The sequence below is a fragment of the Artibeus jamaicensis genome, unplaced genomic scaffold, assembly GCF_021234435.1.
Source record: "Artibeus jamaicensis isolate MK-2021 breed Jamaican fruit bat unplaced genomic scaffold, CSHL_Jam_final contig_519, whole genome shotgun sequence".
NCBI classification, from domain to species: domain Eukaryota; kingdom Metazoa; phylum Chordata; class Mammalia; order Chiroptera; family Phyllostomidae; genus Artibeus; species Artibeus jamaicensis.
Window position 1 is genome coordinate 57,014,917 of NW_026521871.1, and position 22,799 is coordinate 57,037,715.

General features: G+C 56.2%; 1 protein-coding gene across 2 annotated transcripts in view; it reads right to left on the bottom strand.

Moving 5' to 3' along the window:
* Window positions 1-22,799, bottom strand: part of LRRN1 (leucine rich repeat neuronal 1) — a 33,088-nt gene that overhangs the window by 4,553 nt on the left and 5,736 nt on the right. Inside the window, exon 2 of one of the 2 annotated variants that reach the window (XM_053668948.1) lies at window positions 2,273-2,341. The exons of the other annotated variant lie outside the window; for it this stretch is intronic. The gene's annotated coding sequence lies outside the window, so the exon portion shown is untranslated. The remainder of the gene's footprint in view (window positions 1-2,272; window positions 2,342-22,799) is intronic. 2 annotated transcript variants of the gene reach the window in all.

Sequence of the window (22,799 nt, forward strand, 5' to 3'; positions counted from 1 at the left end):
TTGGGAGAGCTCACACAGGCTTTGGAAGTTACCTTGAAGACAGACAACACACATTTGTTGTTTTAGACCGGGGTGATGGAGTTTTAGCAAGAGCAAGCCATAACAGTCTGTGTGCATTTTCTAGGCCTGATTCCCCCAGGGAAACTCGGTTTGAAGGTCTGGCTCTTGCTCACCACTTCGCTTCTGTAGGTTTCCCACACAGAGCTGAGTCACACTTGCCAGACCAAAACAAACCGGACTAAAAGTTCGGTCCACCAGACTAAAACAACCCAGGTTTGTGTCTGGGTTGAGGGTCAGGTCCCCTGCTGGGGGTGCTTGAGAGGCAAGCACACATTGATGTTTCCCCCCTCTTTCTCCCTCCCTCCCCCTCTCTAAAAACAAATAAACAAAATCTAAAAAAGTAAACAAGCACATGTGTACGTAAACATCACGTGGACAGCTTCCTCCAGCCTGTGGCACTGTCACTGTCCGCTGGGTGACTGCAGACCTGGGACACAGGGAACGCAGTCTGTGACAGCTGAAGGCTGAGCCTCTCCAGCTCCCACGCAGGGCGGGTCCCACGCTGCCGAGGGGACGGGAAGCTGCGTGGAGCTCTCGGCGGGGCGTGAGTGAGCGACCTCCGTCTCACAGGCGCAGCTACTCGGTGGCTGTGGGACGACACGTGCCGGGGGGTGGGGGCTGGAGCCTGGTCCCTCACGAGTGGGGTTTCATTTGGCCTGTGGAGGACGGAGGGCTGCCGCTCAGCTGATGGCAGAGACGACATGGGTGGGTCACGGCTCTGCCTTTCTCGGGTCCCAGAGTGGGCGCTGCTGTCCGCAGACGCGGCCAGTCACCAGCAGCACTTCGGGTCGCCCGACATTTGTCTTTCCATAGTAAACCTCAGTGTGGAGTGCCGCGGGGACGTTGGTGACTAGCGTCCTCTTTGCCCCCCAAGCTTCCTGCAAGGATTCGTGACACGAGCCTGTGACGCGTTTACAGCCGGTTGCTGGGCGCAGGGCGAGCTGGCGTCCATCTCAGCTGCTGCCGTCTCGTCCTTCTCTGTAGGACAGAGTTGCCCCTGCGAGTGCCCCAGAGGTGGAGGGCCACAAGGAGCCCGTCCTCAACGCCCGTGATGGTCGTGCTTCGGCAGGGGGAAGGGTCCTAGGTGTGTTCTCTTTCACAGAACACGCGAGTCAAAGGACTGCTCTAACGTGGCAGCCTCTCCGCGAGCCTCGAGGTGCAGGCCCGGCGGCACGGAGCAGAGGCGACCCTGCCCTCCTCGGGCGGGGACGCGGGCGTCCTCCTCCCCCACCGGGCCGACACAGCCGACCCTCCGCACTTCGGCAGGGCGTTCCGTCAGAGGAGACCCCGCTCAGGGCGTAACTGCTCCGAACGTCACTGTCGGCCCCGCGCACGTCCGTCACTCTGTTTCCAGCTAAATGGCCCCGACTCGGGCACAGGGGCCGAGGTCGGTGTGCGGCGAGGCAGACGCCGCCACGTGACGCCCCCTCATCTTCGTTCAGAACAGAAACCCAGACGACTAAAGCTCCTTTTCGCAACTCGGGCGTGGAATTCCAATGAATTCTCATGGTGTGATTTTTTAAAATTTAAGGACATATAGCAAGGAGTGAAACATATATTAGTTGAACTCCCCAAAGAATTTGTTACTATTGAAAAAATGTTTTTTAAGGGGTTACACTTTGAATACTGGCGCGAGTAGCGCCTCCATTTCAGTTTAAGTGAGATGATCTGAGGCAATTGTACTGCGATGCCCAAATTTCTCTCCGACACACACACCCGTTCAAACAAGTAGACAGGCAGAAAAACACACCACCTGACACACGAGCACAGGTCTCAGACACCGTGTCGGACACGGGGACGACATCGTCCTCTTCCTGACCCGCGCTCCGCTCCGCAGGGAGCGCGGAAGATGTTCCCACTGGGTCCCACTCTGAACTCCACTTAGCACATGTCCTCAGCCCAGTGTCCGAATGTGACGTCACACATACGACAGAGCTCTGAAGAATTCTTAAACCATTCTGTGCATCGAGAACACGAGGCGTGTGTCCGGAGCTTCTCACCAAGTGTTTAAAAGGAAGCCCGTTGTCACACAAAGAAAACTGGAGACCAATGTCTCTAATGCAGAAAAAGCATCTGAGAAGATTTGACACCCTTTTTGTGATAAAAACACTCAACAGACTAGGAATAAAAAGAAACTGCCTCAATGTAACAGAAACCATATACGAGAAACTGACAGGTAAGCTTGTTTACTGGAGGAAGAGCGGAAGGTTACCTGTTAAGATCAGGAACTCTGGACAGACGCCGGCTCTAGCCACTTCTGTTTAACTCAGTACTGGGAGTCCTAGCCAGAGCAATTAAATAAGGAAAATAAATGACATCAGATTGGAAAGGAAAAAGTTAAACTGCCTGTTTGTAGATGATGTGATCTCATTTGTAGAAAACACTAAAGCTGCCCCTCAAAAAACCCCCTCCTCAAACGGTTAAAACAAATCGATGATCTCAGCACAGTCCCAGGATATAAAACAAACACACAAAAATCAGTTGTGTTTCTGTATTCTAACAATGACCAATCCAAAAAGGCAGTTAAGAAGACAATCCAATTTATAACAGCATCGAGAAGAATAAAATATTTAAGACAAAACTTATTAACCAGGGAGGCAGAAGACTTCACATTGAAAACTTCAAACCTCTCTGGAAGAAATAAATTTACAAATCAACGGCAAGACACCCATGTTCGTGGATCAGAAAACTCAGTGTCACTAAAACGCCACAGCACAAAAGGGACCTAGAGAGTCAGTGCGATCCCTGTTAAAACCTCGATGCAAATTTTGTAGAAACAGGAAAATCTTAAATTCCTATGGAATCTCAAGGGACCCCAAATACCCAAAGCTGTCTGGAAAAAGAGCGACGTTCAAGACCCCCCACAGCAGGACACACACAAGGCGCCAGTGACGACCGTGATGCCTGAAGGCAGACGTGCGGTGCGGCCCAGGGGCGGAGGGCGCGGCGGCGGACTCTTCCGCACAAGACCCAACGGTCTCGGGGGACAGGGCCCAACCTGCCTGGCGGGGAGAGGACACTGTCTTCAGCAGGTGGCGCTGGGTTTCACGTGCAAACGAATGAAGTGAGACTCACCTGGCACTGTCCATAAAAGTTAACTAAACGGAGGAAAGTCCTAAACGTGAGACTTGACACCGAGAGACTCCGAGAAGAGAACGGGGAAGCTTCAGAACGCTGGCTCTGTCCTGACTTCTTGGAAACGAGGCCCAAAGCGCAGGCGACAAAAGCAAATGTCCACAAAGGGGACTCATGAGATGGGAAGAGTCTGCGAATCGGAGGAAACAACGCACCGGATGAACACACAGCCCGCGGGCGGGGAGAAGCACTGGACAGTCACGTGTCTGGTAACGTGCAAGAAAGCCCCACAGCTCTGAAACGGCAACTCGATAAAAACCTGAATAATCCAGTCGAAATGGGTACAGGGTGCGCCTACAGGACTCTCTAAAGAAGACACCAGTGACCAGGAAGTACGGAAAGGGATGTTCATATCACAAGTCACGAGAGAGACTCCACAGTCCGAAGAACGGACAACCAGGGGCGTCGGTGGAGACGCAGAGAAACCAGGGCCCTCGGGCACTGTCCGCGCGAACGCCACACGGTGTGTTCAGTGTGCGTCCTGGCACCGACGTTCCTTGTAAAACCAGCGATGCCACTTCTGGGTGCGCATCCAGAAGGGTTCAAGCAGGGTCTCACAGAGGTATTTGCCCACCTGTGTGCATTTGCAGCATCGGTCACAATAGCCAAGAGACGGAGGGAGGCAGCCCCCAGGTCCACCCACGGATGAATGGCTGAAGGAAGATGGCAGAGACACACACAAAACGGAATATTATGCAGCCTGAAAAAAGGAAGGAAACCCATCAGAGCTACCGAATGGATGAACCTCGAGGACACTGTACGGCGAGAGAAGCCAGTCGAGGCTCATTACAAGAAGACAAATACTGTACGACCCCGCTCACGGGAAATGTGGAAAGCAGTCAAAAGTCGCAGAACCGAGAGGGAGAATGGCAGTTACCGAGGGCTGCGGGAGCCAGAGGGGCGTTAGTGCCTAACAGGTGCAGAATCTATCTTTGCGAGGACTCAGAGACCTGTGGCACGCCACGTGGACATGCCGAACACCAGGAACAGCCCGCTGGAAAACGGAAGCTGGTAGATTTAACGTTCTTCAGTCATAATCAATGAAAGTAAATCATGCTTCGGTCCAGCCTTGATCACGCACATGCAAAGGAGCTTCCATTCTGCAACAAATAAACAATGGCGGGCGCAGGTTTTTGAAAGAAAGTAGCATTGTCTTTTCCTAGGGCGGACTGGACTCGGACGGGTGAGTGGGAGGAGGACAGATCCTGAGAGCTGCTAGAATGATATTCCACAGGCAAGTCTGGCGGCTTAAAGAAACAGCCCCATAAATGACAAGCTTTTAAGGCTCAGGATGGGCAAGGGACACATTGCCAAGAGGCTGACAAATTATTATATTGTGAGATCTGAGGCTTTTCCCCCGCAACAAGACACTTTTGGGACACTCTGCTCTGAACATAAAATTCTACAGGAAACAGGCTGCATGGCCATTCCCGTCTGTGAACTTGGCACTGACCCCCTCGTTTCCCTCAGTAATCAGGTCAGATGGGAAGTTACTTCAACACCAATCACGTTCTTTGCTAGGACTGCCAGCTGGGATCTTTATGCCTTAAGTACTTACGGAGCTGGGAGAAAGAAAGAAGCCATCGCGACGGTGTGGCGGTCACGTAAACGCCAGTCACAGCAGGATCCAGACAGTACTCTGCTTGGAGACAGAATTCTGCCTTGCGGGGTCGGGGGATCTGAATTCAGACCCTGACTTCTTCACTTACTGGATGTGTCACCTCGTACAAACTAGGTAAATTCCGTGTCTTGGTTTGCACAGCTGAAATGAAGGCTAATCCTGCAGACTTCGTGGGTAAAGATGGAGATGATGTAATTAAGTGACCCTGTGCAAGGTTTCAGCCCGGGGACCCGGGAGAGAGTCCAGCACCAGCGAGCACTCTAAGGCGTGTTGAGATCTCTGGAAGCTCATCAAGTTCACCATTAAATTTCATCCTCACCTTGCAGGACTGCTGGGAGGTAATGAGTAAGCAAATCTCTTGGGCATGACAGGTGTTTGGAAAAAGCCATCGTTTTCATTGTTTACCATTTCCGTGATATTTTCAACCAGTATTATTGCAATTAACAGTGTTAAAAATTCAGAGACTGAATATTGCTCCGTGGATAAATTAAAACACTGCTGACAATCGCATTATGAAAAACAAACGTCCAACCTGGACATCATCATCAGCAAATTAACAATATTGCGACCACAGCACTAAACCAACATTTGACACTCCAAACATTCCGAAAAATACCTTTCGGGGACCGGTGCTTTTATGTGCTTTCTTCAGTGGTCAAATTCACACCATGTACATAATGCTTAGAGCAATAAAATGGTTTAGCTTAATGGGACCCCCAATAGACCCAGGGCTAATGTAGCATTTGAAGTTGTTTATGTTCTTTTGAAAATGGCTTAAATAATGGGGAAACAGGGTTTTTGTTCCAGTCAGCTTTTCTTCTAGTTAAAAATGCCTTGTCTGAACGTTAATTCTCCCTCTAGACACACCGGCGGGGGGTGGGGGGGCACAGCCAGGTGGAGCAGAGCCCCCCTCGGGACTGGGCTCCCGGTGCCGGCTTCTGCTGCCGGTGCAAACGGCTGATGGCGTGACTCGGGTCGGCGAGCTGTTTGGCACTGGAGTTCGGTGCAGACTTGAGCGTGGTTTTGGAGAGACGGCCTTGGCTTCAAACTTGGGTCTGTGACCTTGAGCGAGGTATCAGGGCTTCCTTTCTGAGGCTCAGTCCCCTTGTTTTAGAAAATGGAGATCATAAAACCTGCTCTGCCAGGGCGGTGAGGACTGGAATGAGACGTTAAATGCGCAGCTTTGGCAGAGGGCCTGGCACCGGGCCCAGTCAGTGTCGGCGGCCGCTGTTCCCAGGCTGGGAGCCTCCCACGGGACCCGGGCCTCTTCTCGGCCGTGAGGGTGACCGGGAGGAGTGGGCGGTGGACATGGGTCACGTGTCTTCTGTGGTGTCAGCAGCTGCAGGCTTTGGAAGGGCCTGGCCGGAGGCCTCCTGGTGACCTAGGTGGCCGGCGTAGGTGGGACCGGAGAGGCTGCAGCACGCTGTCCAGGGAGGGCTTACGCGTTGGATCCTTCGGGAAGGAGAGCAAGTCTCCCAAAGGCATCCTGAGTGCTGACTCTGCACGGACCGTTTTTAAAGACGTTGGTTTCTCGGACATTTGTCTGCCCCCGGCCCTTTCTGGGTCTTTCATTTTATTCTCCAGCTGTTCTCCACAATGATGTTGTTCCCTGTTCACAGGTCACCCCAAGCGGAACACGCCGTGTGGAGTCTCAGTGAGGCTCACAGGGGGAGGGCGCGTCTGGGAGAAGAGTCTCCTGGACATATCGGGGCCCGGACAGGGTGGGGCTGGAGCGAGGAACCGCCAGAGAGCCCGGTGGTCCATCGGCGAGTGTGGCCGAGAGGCTAAGCCGCAGAGTGAGGACGCCAGGCAAGGGATTCTCGGGTTACGGTTCACCACAAACTTCCTCGCTGACCTTGAGCAAGTCTAGAAACTCTGTGTCCTATTTTAGTTACTTTAAAGGAAGCGGGTTGAGAGGAAAGGCACTCGAAGCCCCCCAGGCCAGAAGGGACCTCAGGGAGTCATCTTACCAACCCGCTTCCAAGGCTGGAGAAGGAAATTTCTAGCCCTTTTCAGCGGAGGCAGGGGGGGTGCACAGCAGGGGCGGGGATTCATCTTCTCTACCCCTTTTGTTGTTAATTGTTAGGGAGGCACCGAGTTTGGTGATGCCAAGGACCTCCAACCCAGTGCCTTCGGGGGCTGGGTGGGTGAGGCCTGCTGAGTCTGACACCGCCATGTAAGGAGCTGGCGTGCGCGGCGGGCCGGGCCCACCCCACCAAAAAAAACATCCAGCTGTGCCTGCCAAACAGAACCTGTCCATCTTCCAAGGCTTCTGTCAGCTTGTGGCCAGTGTGCAACAACTGAACCCCAGGAGAGCCCCCGATAATGCTTATCAGCTCCTGGGAGTGTTTGGTAACTAGGTGATTAGAGAGCAATTTTAAAATATTTCGGCAAATACTCTGCATGCAGAAACCTGTGATTAGAAACTTGGTGTATTTCGGCGCACGTCTTTGCTCTACAGAAACTTCTGCAGCGCTTTTTAAAACAGCATCCCATTCACAAAGTTCAGTCTGCATTCCCTTCTCTTGGAAGACCAACTCAAGACAGAACCTTAGAGGTTCCCTAGGTTAGCGGCCCCCAGGCTTTTAGGCACCAGGGACCAGTTCTTCCCTGGATGGAGGGGTAGGGGGCGTAGGGTGTGAGGGGCAGGAGGCGGAGCTCAGGCGAGCGTCCCTCGAGGCCTGGTCCCAACAGGCCCCGGACAGCTGCAGGCCCACCCAGGGGTTGGGGACCCCTGCCCTAGATGATCTGAGATGCCCCGTTAATTGGCAGAAGAACACGATAAAACCCCACGGCGCTGAGCCCGAATTCAGCATTTCCTAATGTGACCACTTTACATTTCTACGTTGATCATCCTTTCCTCAGTTTTGTGTTCTTCTTGCATTTGTAACTATTATTGGTATTAATTAACAAAGATCCCCCCACCCTGCCTTCCTCCCTGTTTTGGGCCAGGGCACATCCGCACACCATGGGGGCGGGCCCAGCCGGCATGTGGGGACAGGCCTAAGGGCGCGGCTGGTCCCCCAGCCTGGCATAAAGCTGGGTCACCATTCACTCTGTGTCTGAGAAGAACTGGGCCCGGGAGCAGGAAGGCCAAGCGTGGGACACAGGGTGGGACTGGACTGGGTGGGCCGAACATTTACAGAGACAGAAAAATGACAGTCCGAAAGCCCAGGCAGAGCCGGCTGGCGTGACCCCACGTCCAAGCCGCTGGAGCGGAGGGGAAGGGTGCGGTGCGGCGTCCTGGGAAGCACAGTCTCCTCCTCGCTCTGACCAGGCTCTGGCTGGTCATCCTCGCTCCAGTCCCACGCTCCAAATGTGGAACTCCTCCCAGCACCCTGCCCAGCCCCACTGGCCGGAGGGTCAGTTGAAATTCACATGCTTGGTCCCTGGACCGGGTCTGCATCTCTCTGAAGGACACCGGCCTGTGGCGTCCTGCTGACCACTCAGCACCTGTTGGAAGCATGGGGGCACGCCATTCCATCTGGGGAGAGTGCAGCAGCTTGTTAATGCCCTGCACCTTGACCTTTGTGGGGCAGTCAAGGGTAGGGTGGACAGCGTGGTCAGTCACGCAGTGGCCGACGGGTTGCAAACAATAAGTCAGGTCAGCTGAATGATGCCCATTGATTTTGGCAGCGAATCGATCGTAATGGCTGATCCAGCCCACGAAAGCACGGCCAAATCGCAAGTTTAATTTGTAAAATGTACACATTATACTTCTCTTAATTTACAGATTTTCCTACCTTGGGGCTGACACAGACCTTGCACTTTTCAAAGCCATACTGTTAGTTTTAAAAAGCGAGCGAAGCTTGAGGTTCAGCCCGTCCCGGCTCCCCATCCACCCCACTGCTTGTGAGGGAGGCAGGGCCTGCTTCCCGGCTCCTGTGCTGCAGACTCCGAGGAGGTCTGCATCCAGTCTAAATGCAAAAGAGGCCCAATTAACGGGCGCTTGATTTAATTAGATCCAAGTAATGGAATCGAACAAATACTCATCGGGGGATGACTGTGTGCCAGGGCCAGAAAGGCCTGGCCCTGCCTTCGGAGCTGCCAATCGGTGGGGGAGACTGGGGCACGCAGGCACCGTCAGAGTGGGTCCGTGCCGCAGGGGGCAGGTGCGTGGGGCCTGGGGTGGGGGACACGGGTGCCCCTGCACATGCAGGACAATGCTCTGCGAAGACAGGCGTGCCCCTGCTGGCACTCTCCACCAGGGGCGCTGCTGAGTATGGCAAGTGTGGGATGGAGACAGCATTGAACATTTTTTATTTCTATTTATTTCCACTGCACTTAAATAGGCAGATGGGGCCGGCAGCTGCCATGTTGGCCAGCACAGCCCTGTGTCCCCACACTTAGCTGGTCTGGAACCTGGGCAGTCTTTAAGAAGGCAGGCATTTCGTGCCTTACGGAGATTTTGATTGGGTGGGTCGGGGTGAGTGTGATTATAGGAAGCCCCACAGGGGCAGCCATGTGGGCCCAGTGTACGGGCTGCAGCCTGGGGCGCCCCAGCCGCGCTCTGCCCAGCCACCACGCACAGGCTCAGAGGGCCTGGCAGGCACCTCGCCCAGGGCCTGTGGGCCGCAAGGATGTGGCCTGGCTTTGCTCTAAGTCACTTCATCTCCTTCCACTGCCCACCTGTCCTGGGGCCCTCGGAGGCGACCCAAAACCAAGCTGGTAACTGGGGTCCAGGGTCGTTTGCTCACCCTCAGGGTTAGTGACTGCTGGTGGCGACGACCAGGTGTGACGTCACAGGACACAGTGTAGGTGGGCTCCCACTTACGGGGCCTGCGACCCTGGGGGACAAAGCCCACCTGGAACAGGTGTACGGGCAACGGAGTAACATGCAAACATGGGAAAGCCATGTGTGCTTAAGAATGTTCCTAATTTGAATCCAGAAGGAAAGTCATAAAGAAAGAGTTCTTCGGTCCGGAAAGTCGGGAAGCAGCAAACAGAAGTTCCCGTCAGAACAGGGCCGTGTTCAGACCCGGGATCACGGTGCTCCCCTGGGTACCGCTGTTCTCCTCATGGGGGTCCACTGTGAAAGCAATAGCCGGTGGCGGACAGTCACATAGAAAACAGCCTGAGCCGATCGCGAGCGTGAAGCCGGTACCCAGCGCTGTGGCTCTCAGCACGGTCCCTGAGGCCCCTGAGGAACGAAGGGGCAGTGGCGGCAGGGAGGCTGCTGTGCAGAGCCTGGCGGGGCACAGAGTGGACGCTTGGGGCGGCTGGCCGAATGGCTGAGCCTTTCCAGGTGACAGTGCGCCTCCTCGGGTGGGACACTGGCAGAAGATAAGAGGTCAAAGTGACCCTCAAACCGGCAAGGCCGAGCCACACTACTGTGGCCCAGGTGGAGGTGGCTCTGGGGGGCGATGCAGGAAATCCCCCCATTTCCCACGGGGAGAACGGACGGTGAGGAAGCACGGACCCCGGGAAGGCAGCTGCTCGGAGTCGGGGGCAACCTCAGGCTTTGGGGCCAGTGGGCCGAGTTCGGTCAGCTCTGCATGCTCACCGCTGTCCAGGGCTGGTCCTCCTCTGAGAGCCGGGGGAGGGGCAGCCTTTCCTCCCGAGGCTGTTCAAAGGCGGGAGGAGCTGACGGATACGGATAGGAAATGCCTGGGCCACTTCCTCCGAGTCCGTGATCTGGGACAGAGCCTTCCTCTGGGTTGAAGGGGAAGACCTGCTGCCCCCAACACATGCTGACACCCAGCCCCCTGGACCTCAGCCTGTGACCTCCTTCTGGAAATGGGGCAGCTGCAGATGCCATCGGGTGGAGTGGGGCCCTCCGGGGGTGGGGGGCCCCATGCAGTACGAGGAGTGTCCTCGTGAGAGTGAGCACGGCGTGAAGACAAGACAGAGAGCAGAAGGCGGTGTGTCCCGTGAAGGGACCCCCGCTGGGGCAGCAGGGACCCCCGCCGACACACAGCAGCAGACGGGAGGGACCCCTCTGGCGCGGCCCTGCTGGCACCACCCCAGCCTGTTCGCAGACAGACTTGCAGCCTGACGGTCTGACAAGCAATCCCCTCCCGCCGCCGTCTAAGCCCCGGCTCCTTGCTAGGGTGGCCCAGCGACGCTGCCCCAGCGCTGCACGGGCATCAGGTGCCTTCCTAGCTATCTCGGGGTGAGTGCGGATTTCACTAAATAATACTGCAGGTGCTGGCGTGCCCTGCCCTCCAGCCCCGCCCTGCACACCCTGCATGCAAGGACGGGGCACCAAGGAGCCTGTTAGCTGCCACTGGCTGGAAATCCTGTTAGAGAGAGAGACCCATTTCTTAATTTTAAAAGAGGCTCGTGCACTTGATCTTTGTGGCTTCTTCCAGGACCTAGCAGGCAAGACTAATAATTATTCATGAACTGTAGCTCTATAACCCAACCATTTTTCCTCAGATACCTTCAAAGTCACACACCAGCTACAGTGTGAAGAATTCTTAAACCCACGGCCTATCAAATCCCCTTTAAACCTGAGATTCTATGCAGGCAAAGAAAGTGGGACCAGAAAGAAATAAAAAAAAAATCACTTATAGGATCAAGAAAAGGTTTTTTTTTTCTTTCTTTACAAGAACTACTTGCATAGCTGAACGTCCCTGAAGGGGAAGGCTGACAGGAGTCCATCCGGGATGCGACAGGGACCGCCAGCTGGGCGGTGTCACTCCTCCTGCGGGGTTCCAGCGAGTGACGCCACCCCACAGTAAATTAATTTTGGTCCTTTCACAAGTTATTTCAATTCTTCTCTCATAATATGAAATAATGGTGTTCTAATTACCACCACAATTAAATGTGTAATACACGTGAAATCCTTAGTTTGGCGGCCTTAATATGCCTACCAGGCCTGGTTTCATTACTTCTGTTCAAGACCTTCGCAGGGCACGGCTCCGGACTTCCGTGGTGGACGTGGGTTTGCCTCACCACGCGGCTGCCACGGTGGTCCGTCCAAACTGCAGACGGACCACAGAAAAGAGGGTCCCCTCGGAGCTGCTGGCACCAACACCTTCCAGTTGGGGACGCTCACCGGTCCAGCAATTCCGCCAGACCTATCAGGTCGGCGTGGCTCCCAGACCAAGTTCGAGTTTACTGTCACAGTGAAAAGAATGTCTCGTCGAGGAAATGGCGAACATTTACTTTTACATCCGTTTCAGACTACTTACTGCAGTTTTCTTTCCTCAAAGAGAGTTCCGGGCCGCTTTTGTTGCATTTTTTAATCTAGTAGTAATCCGTATGAACTCTCGGATATTTTAACGAAAATTTTACTTGAGAAACTGAACACCCAGTGTCTTTCAAGGAGGGAGGCAGTAGCTTGTGCCCTGATCCAGTGGCGTTTCCCCAGGATTGGCCGGTCGGAGGCCTAAGTGTTGGCATTCAAACTGGGGAAACGTCAAGCATGTAGCTCTTGCCCATAAAAACGTTTCTTTAAAACGTGTAGACCGGGATGTGGGAATGTACATATCTTTAGCATAAAAGTTCTGCTGCTACCCGAGGTTAAAGGCGGCCGCGTTCGGGTGAACGACAGTATTCGCCCTTCGACTTGATTGGCCTTAAGCACCTTGTACGCCTGCCGCATGCCATCTCCTTTCGGGAAGCAAAATAAAGCCATCTGTGCCTGCTCCTCAAATGAACTTGGCTTCAAGTTCTTTTCCTAAATGATTTTTATACGACTGTCTGTCCTAATGAGGATTTAAGGAACTTGATTTTTCTTCAGCGTTGGGACAATGAACGTGGTAAAAGTAAGCCTGGCCGCTCCACCCTTGCCCCCTGGAAGGCCTGGGCCCTGCGTCTCCCAAGGAAGAGCGTGGCGATGGCCAGAGGACAGGGCGGGGGGTGGGACACAGAGCACGTGGGACACAAGTGTGGCAGGCACTTCGCCTGCATTCTCCCAGCACCTGACGGAGGCCGACGGGGCTGCTGCCGTCCTACAAAGGGCTCAAGAGGTGACGTGACCGGCCAGAAGTCTCACGGTGCTTGGGTGGACGAGCCGAGACTGAGACCAGGTTTGGTGCATGGGGAGCTCAGGGGCCCGCCCCTGACACCGCCTGCCCGCATCCACTTCCCTGGCCCCGGTGAAGAGGGAGTGCGTGGCGGCCGTCCACGGCCTACAGGCCGGCGGGCTCGAAGACGAGGGGCCCTGGGGCGACCCAGGAGATGGGGCTCGGGGATCTGCTGATTCAACTCTCTGGATTGCTGACAGTCTCCTAGAAAGTGTCAGTTTCGTACCATTATACAATGGAATACTATGCAGCACAAAGAAAGGAGCTCCTACCCTTCACAACAGCCTGGATGGAACTGGAGAGCATTGTGCTAAGTGAAATAAGCCAGGCGGTGAAAGACAAATGCCATAGGCTCTCACCTATAAGCGGAACCTAACCAACAAAAACAAACAAGCAAACCAAATATAACCAGAGACATTGAAATGAAGAACAAACTCACAGTAACCAGAGGGAAAGGTGAGGATAATGGGGGAAAGAAGGGGAAGGTCAAGTCAAGGAACATGTATGAAGGACCCACGGACAGAGCCAACGGGACTAAGGATGGAGGGTGGGGGCGGGGGAAAGTGGCGGTGGGAAAGTGGAGACAACTGCACTTGAACCACAATAAAAATAAAAAAGTTTCAGTTTCAGTCCGACCTTTCACACACATGTCTTGCCTTTGATAGTGGTGATTGTTATTATTATTATTGTTTTTGAAGATATATTTCTTCCAGACCCTGATAAAGGACTCATACTGGAAATCTCCCCCCCCAATCTGAAGTCTTAGTTATTAACTTATTCCAATTTCCTTCTTTCTCCTAAAAGTGGACTCCAGATGGCGGGACATTTTGTTCATTAGGGTTGCTGGTCATCCGGTTTTTAAACTGTTGTGGTAAATTGACATCGTTCCTTGTCGTAGACCCCCCAGGAGCCCGCGCGTTCCCCTCTGTTAGCTTGCCTTGCAGCCTCAGGGCCCTGCGGGCGGAGGGCGCCGGTTGGGGCGACCTGTACCCCTCACCTGCACCGGAGCCCAGGAGTGAGCTGGACCTTACTTACAGTTCAGCCGCCGGGCCAAGGAACAGCACGCGTCACACATCACGGTGCTCCCGCCCCTCCTGCACTCACAGGCTGCCTTCAATTAAAAGTGGGGATAACTTTAATTGAATCTCCATATTGTCCTTCATAACCATTAAAGCAGGAAACAGCCCTGCGCTATTACCCAATCATCTTTATTGCTTCGCCTTCCAGTTTCCAACAGAAATTGCAGCTCCTTTTTGAACTTTACATATAGGAATCATCTCTTTAATGAAGCGAAATTAAACTTGTCTCTTCGAAAGGCCGTGTAAAAAGGTCATTCCTCAGTAAGGTACATCTGAGAAGAGATTCCACTGCGGCCTCAGCGACCCGGAGCTAACGCGCCCCTGCCCGGCGTTCTGCCAAGTTTTATGTTGGAGAGCACACAGTTCGAAGCTGCGGTGGTCTCCCGGCTGTGACGGAGGGGAAGCGTGTCTGAGTGGGGGTTTATTATTGCTTCCAGGTTCCCTTTCAGTGAGGGTAACGAGGGCATACTTTGAAAACTAGGCCAGCGAACGAGAATTATTTTCTGGAAAAATGAAGCAACTTGAAGCCATGAGCTTCGGCAACTTGGCATAAACATGGACAGGTTGCTTGTTTTCATGTCAGGGGTCTTTAATCTAAAAAATCTGACCCTGTTAGCCTTCGAGAGAAAAGTCTGCATTCGGAAGGGTTACCAGCAACGTGGGGCTGGTGATTCTGTGCCGTTCTGAAAGCCCGCGAGCGACAGAGGTGGACTGGATGGTGTGCTCACCGAGCGGCGGTTCTGTGTGGGGCCCCGGGGAAGGGGGTGGGCGGGCAGGGCGGGGGGGTGCTACTTGCAAGGCAGTGAGGTCCTGAGTCAACCGTGCGCATTTCTTCCCAAATCCAAGTTCAGAGACAGTTTAGTGGCTTAAAATTGGTTCTGGCGGGTGTATTTACACCACAGGAATCGGCAAAACCCACACAGCAGGGCTCATCTTTTTGGAGAGCCCAGCACATGGTCTGTGCAAAGGCCCCGGGGCAGCAGAGGGGACTAGGCACACAGGATCCCGTGTGAGACTGACGGTCTGCCAACACAGGAACAGAAAGACAGAAGGTGGGGCGGTGCCTCGCCAGGGAGGGCCCTGAGTGCTCCGCCAAGGAGTTTCCTCTCCTTTACTATGCTTGACAGACACTGAACAGAAATCAGGTGCTACATTCTTAAGGGTGTGTATAAAGAACATTTTTAAAAGGAATGATTCACAAGCCCTGGGCAAGGTTGAGGCAAACTCACATGGGTGAACAGACGCCTGTGCTGGCTGCTGCGGGATGCAGAAGCCGACCAGAAACCAGGCGGGAAGGACCCACTGACACAGACTGCACGTGTCAGATTCCGGAACACGAAGCAAACTGGGGAAGGACGAGGCTCAGGGGGGTGTGTGTGTGGGGGAACGCCCAGCACGATCCCATAGCCAGTGGGGACACTAATGGTCTTCATAGAAGAAACTGGGGCCGTTTCTTTAATGTAGTAACACTGAGACAAACTGGAGAGGGGGCGCAGGGGGTACGGGGGCCCCACTAACAAGCCCGTGCAATGAGCTAAATCAGAGGTGACGGAGGCCAGCACTGGGCTTGTGCTGATGGGAGCAGAGAGGAAGGGCTGTGCTTTAGGAGGCGACAGAGGGCGACAAGGAGGGAGGGACCTGATGGGTACTGCAGCCGACGCAGTACCATGTGGGGACCGGGTAGGGGGAAGACTGTGGAATGACACCAGGGTGTGAACCTGCACGGCTTTGGTGACAGTGGCCGCCCCCACAAGATGGGCGAAGCAGGAGCTCATTCTGAGGGGCGATGTTTTCCACCCGTGTGGTTGCAGGGTGGGAAGACGGAGAGGTCGGAGAGCTCGTCCCTCTGGTCCCCACCTGGGGGCGCTGCAGGCCCTCTTGCACAGCTGGAGCTTGGCATGGACCCCAGGAACCACAGCCTCCTCTGACCCTTCCGTGCTGCTGGGATTTTTAGGGTGCAAACACCCAGCGCACATTTGGAGATGGAAGACCCGAGTTTGGGAGTGAGGTTGCTACTGGAGAGAAACTTGGATGTTTTTCTCACGAAGGTCGAGTACAGAAGCCGTAAGGTCCTGAGAGAAGGCAGGGGAGCACCTCAGGGGCTGCGGGACCCCGAGCTGCCCGGTGACGGTGCGCACCAGGAAGGGGAAGGAGCACTCCGCATCTCGCTGAAAAATTAGGGCCCATCTCCCCCGTCTCCTTTGATAGCTGGTGACAGTGTGTGAATTTAGTTCCACGTCAATACAAAGATGCAGCCGAGACAGATTATCGGAGGGGCACAGCGCTGAGATCCTGTCTGCGTGACAAGCCCCCATCTCTGAGAGCAGGCAACCAGCGCTCTTCAGGGCTGACCAATCAATGACAACTAGGTTCTACGGTCATTAGCGCCCTAATCAAATCACTCGCCATCTAAATCTCTCGGAGGATCGGGAGCACTCAACGTCAGTCACCTCCCTCACGGGACACCAGCCAGATGTGGCTACGTGCGGATTACAGACAGAGATGGTGGGCAGGGATGACCGCCTACCCATGCGGCACTTACACGCCAAACAACAGCGGCTCTCCAGGGCACCCCCAGTTCACATCTGTGGGCCCACAGGCGGTGGGCCATCAGTGCGCCTCTGTCTGATTCAGGGGTTCACCTGCAATAAAAGGAAAGTGTACTGCGGGGTGGGGAGACGCTAGAGAGTGGAAAACTAGACACTACTGGGTGTCGCTTTCACCTCTGTTATGTCCTCGACCACGGGTCCGGGGAGTTCAGCAGTATACCCAACATCACGTGGAAATGAAGGGGAGACGCGGTCCCCGTGTGCCCTTTAGGAGCTGACCCAGGCCCTGGCCTGCCACTGGGCCCCCGAGACCCCCAAGCCCTTGTTCACGCAGTTTCTCCTCTGGGAGTTCGCCCCTCTGCTGCCTCCCTGCCTCTGGGAGCAGAGTCCACACGCCCCGCCCCGCCTGCTCAGCGCACAGACTCGCGGTGCGGACCTCATTCGGAGCTGCCTTCTCGGAACCCCAAGTGTGCTTTGGAGGAAGGGGCAACAGAGGCCCGCCGTCAGTGACCCCCTGTCCTAATCTCGGCCGCACGGCCTTCTCCCGGTCCCTCAGATCCTTCCTCCTGCCCCTGCGCCCGGAGATCGCCCTGGCCCGCAGACGAGGGCTGGCGTGTCTCCTCACAGCATCAGCTCGCCTTTCCCCGGACGGGACGCAGACGTATCTTCACACTTCCTTGTGGGGTCGTTGTCTCTCTTGCTCCCAGCTGCGCCCCTCACCCCTGGGAACCGGTCTGCACAGATGCGGTGCAGTCCCTCTCTACCCAGGGACTGGGGCCCACGACCCCTGTGTGTGGGTCGAGCCTTGCATCCGGGGCTCCCCCACGGGTCCTCCCGGCAGCCCCGCGGGCTCAGGCCGCCCCTGCACTCCGCACGTGGGAGAGCTCGGGGCCAAGTCACCTGTGTCTTGATGGAGACCGCGCAGCTCATGGGGGCCAGGGTTGCAATCCAAACCCAGACCTGTGCCGCCCGAGCCCCTGCACTTTGTTTTGTTGGGCATTTGCACAGACGACCATTCAATAATTGTCTCTCTGGCCTCTATTCATTCTGTCCCCCAGGGAGGCTGGCAGCTCATCCGGGGCGGAGGTGGCGCCTGGTGCCGGTCCTTCACCCCCACACCACCCCTCCGACAGCACCTAATAGTCGGTGCATGTTTAATGAATCCTTTTCAACTAACGGTGTTCCCTTGGCATTTATATCATAAAAGCACCCCTCAATAATAACCTCTCTGAAACAAGGTACTGGCATGTCTGCGAGGGACACAGGTTTATGACCTCATTTCTGCCACACCGATGGGAAGGAATTCTGCAAAAGTTATTCGGAAGCAGCAACGGGGCGAATGAAATGGACACGCAACAGGGAAGGCCCTCTCAGCCCCACATGTTTGCCGAGTGCATTTTCCGAGTGCCGGGGGGTCTTCTGGGAGCCTGGGGGCCCAGGCTGGGTAAGCCACCTTCAGTCCCTCCAGGAGCTGCGCGGCGTCTGCAGAATGGCCGTGCTGTGCGTAAATGACCCTAAACTAGGAAAACACACGCTCCTCTTAGACCTGAGGACCAGGTGGCAGGGAGGCGGGGAAATGGAGTGGGGAGACTAGGTTGGCCCAGAGGAGAAGTCTGCCGAAGGCCGGGCCTCACACAGGGGGCAGCCGGAGACAGGGCGCGAGTTCCTTCTCTCCGTGTCCCCCTCCTTCAAAGGGGGGCGATGCTCACCTGCAGGCGCTGCTCTCTGCCCCTCGGAGTGCGCTTAGCAAATGCTACTTATTGGCCTCCAAGGGTGGCCAGAGGTGACTGACTAGTTGGCTCTCCCCAGAATATCAATGTCTCCAGTTTCCTGCAGATGCCGCCACCCACCAATCAGGGTGGCCTGATGAGGAGGACCAAACAGGACCGTGAATGTGAAGTTCCCTGTAAATAATTATTCCAGCTCCCAAAGAATTCACAGACCATGGCATTCTCCACTCTCCTCCTTTTGTGTACAGGAAAATCTAGCTGAAATGGGGAGGAAGGCGCAGGGCAGGGGTCCCCACCCCAGGCTGGGGACCAGGGCCGAGCAGCAGGCCTGGGAACCAGCTTCGTTCTTTGTCACCTGAGCTCCACCTCCTCCCTGCCTCCTTTGTCCCCCGGCAAAATTGTCTACCATGGAACATGTCCCCGGTGCCAAAATCGTTGGGGACCCCTGGTACAGATGCTAAGTCCCAGCCACCTGCGCCTGTGGCAGTCCACTAGGGGTCTCCGTACAGGTCCCCCAGTCCGGCTTGCCCAGGGATGCTCGTCCTCTTGCTTCCTGTCCGGCCCAGCTCCCTCCTGCTTTCGCTGCCGGACTCGCCGACTCGGTCCCAACCAGCGGCCTTGCTGTTCGGCGAAGCAGCAAGACGGCGCTGTTATGAAGATGCTGATGCTAAGAATCGGCAGCGACAAGGGCAGCAGCGGGACCTGTCGAGCCCTTCTCGAGGCCGCGTGCCCAGCACATTCGTCACGGCACAGCGGGTGCAGACAGTGGGGCGAGTGCTGCCGGGGCTCCTGACAGCACCCCAACTCGGCTCCTCTCTGGGGACTGGGGGGTCTGAACCGAACCGCTTCTCTCTGGTTAGAAAGCGTGAGTCTGCGAACCCCAGCTTAGGGGTGTTACGGTGTTTTCAGAGAGAGGAAAGGGAGTGGACACAGGACAGAACCTGGACTGGGAAAGGCTGGTCCCTTCCGAGTGCGTCGGCTGACTCCAGGGTCCTTGTTTGCCCAGGCGAGTCGAACGCTCTCTTGAGGTCTCCCTCAAGGGCGAGCACCTCGGTGTGAACGACCGACTTGCACACACATCTGGTCTGAATCTCGTCTCTTAAAATCTCTCCCCGCCTGGGAACGAGCGTCCTGCGACGCCGGGCCCCGTGGCAGTCGGAGATGCCAGGTTTCCGTGTGAAATGCTCCCTCTGCTCACCGCCGCTGTTTCCCAAGTGCTGCCCACAGTCTGGCCACCGCGCCAGGGGGTCACGTGCAGGATCCCACTGGACGGGCCCAGGGCTTCTAGAAGGTTCTGTTACCTCCCCCGCCCCCCTGGACAGAGCAGGCTGCCGAGGCTCGCGGTGCGGGACCTGATTCTCCCCTCCTGCCCAGGGGTCCGGTCCCCACCCTGCCCCGGCTGCCCACCTGGCCGGTCCGCCACCCCACGTCGGGAGGACCACGTCGCTGGAAGCCATCGTAAGCGCTTTCATTGTAGCTGGCAGTTCTGAGTTCTCGCAGAGCCTTTCAGGACCCTGCAGAAGGTTCAGCCACCTCATCTCTGCAAATATCTAAGACAGTCACTGTTTCATAAGCCATGTTTTTGCTTCGGCCTTCCCTCTGTGTTGTCAAAAGATGCTTTTAAAATTTTCAGAAACCACCCAAATTCCGACAATGATGCTACAACTCACCACGCAGTGTGATGGCATCGTCTTGGAGGATGAAACCATGAAGTGTGCACGCTCGTCTATGAAAATTGTTTATCTTAAATGCAACTTTAAAAAGTCTGTTAATAATTCCAGTATAATGTTAAAGGACAATTCAGTGAGGACTGGTTAACGTAAAACACTAAGCTTCAAAATTTAAAATAACAACAAAAAACCCATCCCGTGTTGTTCGATGTAGCCGTAATTTTTCGCAGAATGACAGAATTCAGGGAGCTGGATGGCCTTGGGGGGCTGTCCAGCCCAGTCCTTTGGTTTTATGGCCGTGATTAAAAAGGCAGGAGCGGAGCCCAGGCCCCTGACGCCGCAGGTGCCGAGTCAGAAAGGCCCAGGTGCACAGCCGTGCCTGCCACCTGGCGGCTCAGAGTCGCATCTGTCACTCACGGTCACAGGGCCAGGGCTGAGGGGTGCCCTGTTCGATGAGGGCTCTCCCCTGGGCGGCTGTCTATTCCCTCATTCATTCATTCATTCATCCGTTCTTTCCTTCGTTCATTCGCCAAGTACTGATGGAGATACCCGGGCTGTGTGGCCCTGGACAAGTAGCTTTGTCACTTCGTGTCCTAGTTTCCCATGGGGGAACATGGTGTCAGAGTTGCTGCAGGGATTCTGTGAGTTTGTGTGTGAGAGGGGGTAGGACAGTCCCCAGCACGGTGACGCCTCCTGGCATCGTTACCTTCCTCCCACTGCTGCTGCTGCTGCCGCCACGCCCTGTATCAGGGAACGTGGGAGGGGGGCCGGGGGGCGTGGCCTGGGAGCCCTGGGCGAGGTTTTCCTCCTGTGAGGGAAGCAGCTCACTGGCACTGAGTGAGTCTCCCACCCACTGCCTGTCTGGAGGGTGAAGCCGCCGGCAACTGCCCCACTGGGCTCCCCTTCCTGCCCCAGGAGGCGCGTCCCACCAGCACGGCCCTTGCCGTTGGTGTTTTTCCTCCAGGTGGCTCTGAAGAGACCCAGGTGTCCCCCCTGGCCTCCCAGGTGGGACAGGGCTCTGTGAGTTCGGGCGGAGGCTGGCCGGGATCCCAGAGCCGGGCTGTCCCCTAGGACACAGCAAAGCTGACTCGCCGGTCCTCTGGGGCGCAACCTTCCACGTCATCTTCCTTGTACACAAACACAATTGGCTGGAGGCGCCGTGCAGAAACCCAGGTGGGGGCCCGCCAGCGTTCGTCAGTCGCACGGCCGGCCAGTGTGCGTCCGTCTGTGTCCTGGGCTCGCTCAGGACCGGGCTGATGCCCTGGGGGGCTCTCCTGGAAACCGTGGAATCAAGGACCAAGGATGGACCTCAAGCTGGCACGTAGCCTTTCTGTCCTCCTCCCTCAAGGAGACAGAACTCTGTCCAGAGAGTGACAGGCGCCGTGTCTGCCAGACCTGGAGCAAGGGCTCGCTCCGAGACCCGTTGTGACGTGCAGGTCCCACTGTCGGACCCGAGAAGATAAACCTCCCTATGAACTCAGTGTCTCCTCATCACGTGCTCATGTGTGTGCACACGTGGACATTGGTCGTCATTCTCTGGGCGGAGAGTCCGAGAAAGAAGTCCAACGCGACCGGAGAGCCACCCCGTCTCTTCCGGACAGGACACCACGGCTGCTTCCGCCTGCTCTGGGGCCTCTGCGTCTGGCGTCACCCCACCCCTGTCCTGGGAGCCTTTCTGTCACTTCTAAGGTCAGCTTCAGAGAAGATGCCAGAGAGAAAGTCTGATTAAGGCTGGCCAGCCTGGGAAGCCGGTCTGCGTCTCCCTGCAGGGCACACGTCACGCGCTGCGTCCCAGGCCCGCGTTCCCTTTGGTCACCCAGGGCTGAGTCTCTGTCCCCTTGCTGCCTGCCTGACCGCCCTGTCCCGGCGCGGCCTGGGGCGCGTGGGGCTGGCACGGGTCCGAGGGCAGCAGGCAGCCTGAGGTGTGCGGCTGCTCCGGTCTCTCCCCGGGCGTGTGACCTCCCACAGCACAAATGTCACTTGTGCTGGGAGGAGGGAACTTGTGACCGCTCCTTTCACCGCCAAACCTCGAAATGGGCTGGGTGACATGTCCAAGGTCGCGCGGAACCTCTCTGTGGCTCTGACTGCCTCACTACGGACAAAAGGGAGCAGGGACGACGGAGCCTGGGGACTCGGGAAGTTACCGGTCAAGGGGATACATGTTTAAGGAGCCCGCACACTGAGGTTCCAGTGCAGGGCTTGACTTTCGCTTGGCAGCCCAGCCCCTTCTCGCGGCCTGGCCGCCCCGTTTCTCTGGGTCCCTCCTCGAACAGCCCACCATGGGCAGCGAGGTGACCTCCAGAGTCGTGTCCTGCCAAGCACCTGTGTCCGGGCGACAGCCAGTCTCTGAATTAACCGGGATGCTCCTCACAGCCTCTGTGGGCAGCCAGACTCTGCAGCAGGCTGCCCTGGACTTCCGCCATCACAGCTCCCTTGCTGCACCCAGGCCCGTCTCCTTCCCCTCACCCCTCCTGGCCTTGAACTCACCGAGGACAGAGCCGGGGACCGCAGGCCCAGGGCTCCCCCACCGAGGCACTGCCGTCACGGGAGCCGGGTGGTTCCCCAGTGCCTGTCGGGGGGGCCCCAGCGAACCCCTGCTTGTACCCACCCCCAGGCCGCTGTCTTGCCCCACCCTTGATGGTGGCCCTCACTGACAACAATGTCTCCCAATGTTGCCGAATTCCCCGGGGGTGGGGCAGAGTCAGCCCCGGCCACACCCCTCCGTGTCCGAATTAGTGGCGTGGCTCTCGCATGTGGGGCTCAGGGAGTGTTTGTGGGCACCACACGGCTGGTGGGAACCGGATGTGCGCGGTGCGCTGAACGGACAAACTGCGGGAAACCGGAGCTGACCGCCCGGGGCTCCAGTCCTGCCCGGACGGCTGCCACGCAGCCAGTGCTCCGTGTGTGTGTCCCCCCAATTCTTTCCTCCGAGAGGGTCCAGGTGAGGTGATAGGAGAGTGTCCTGTTACAGGGGAGACTTTA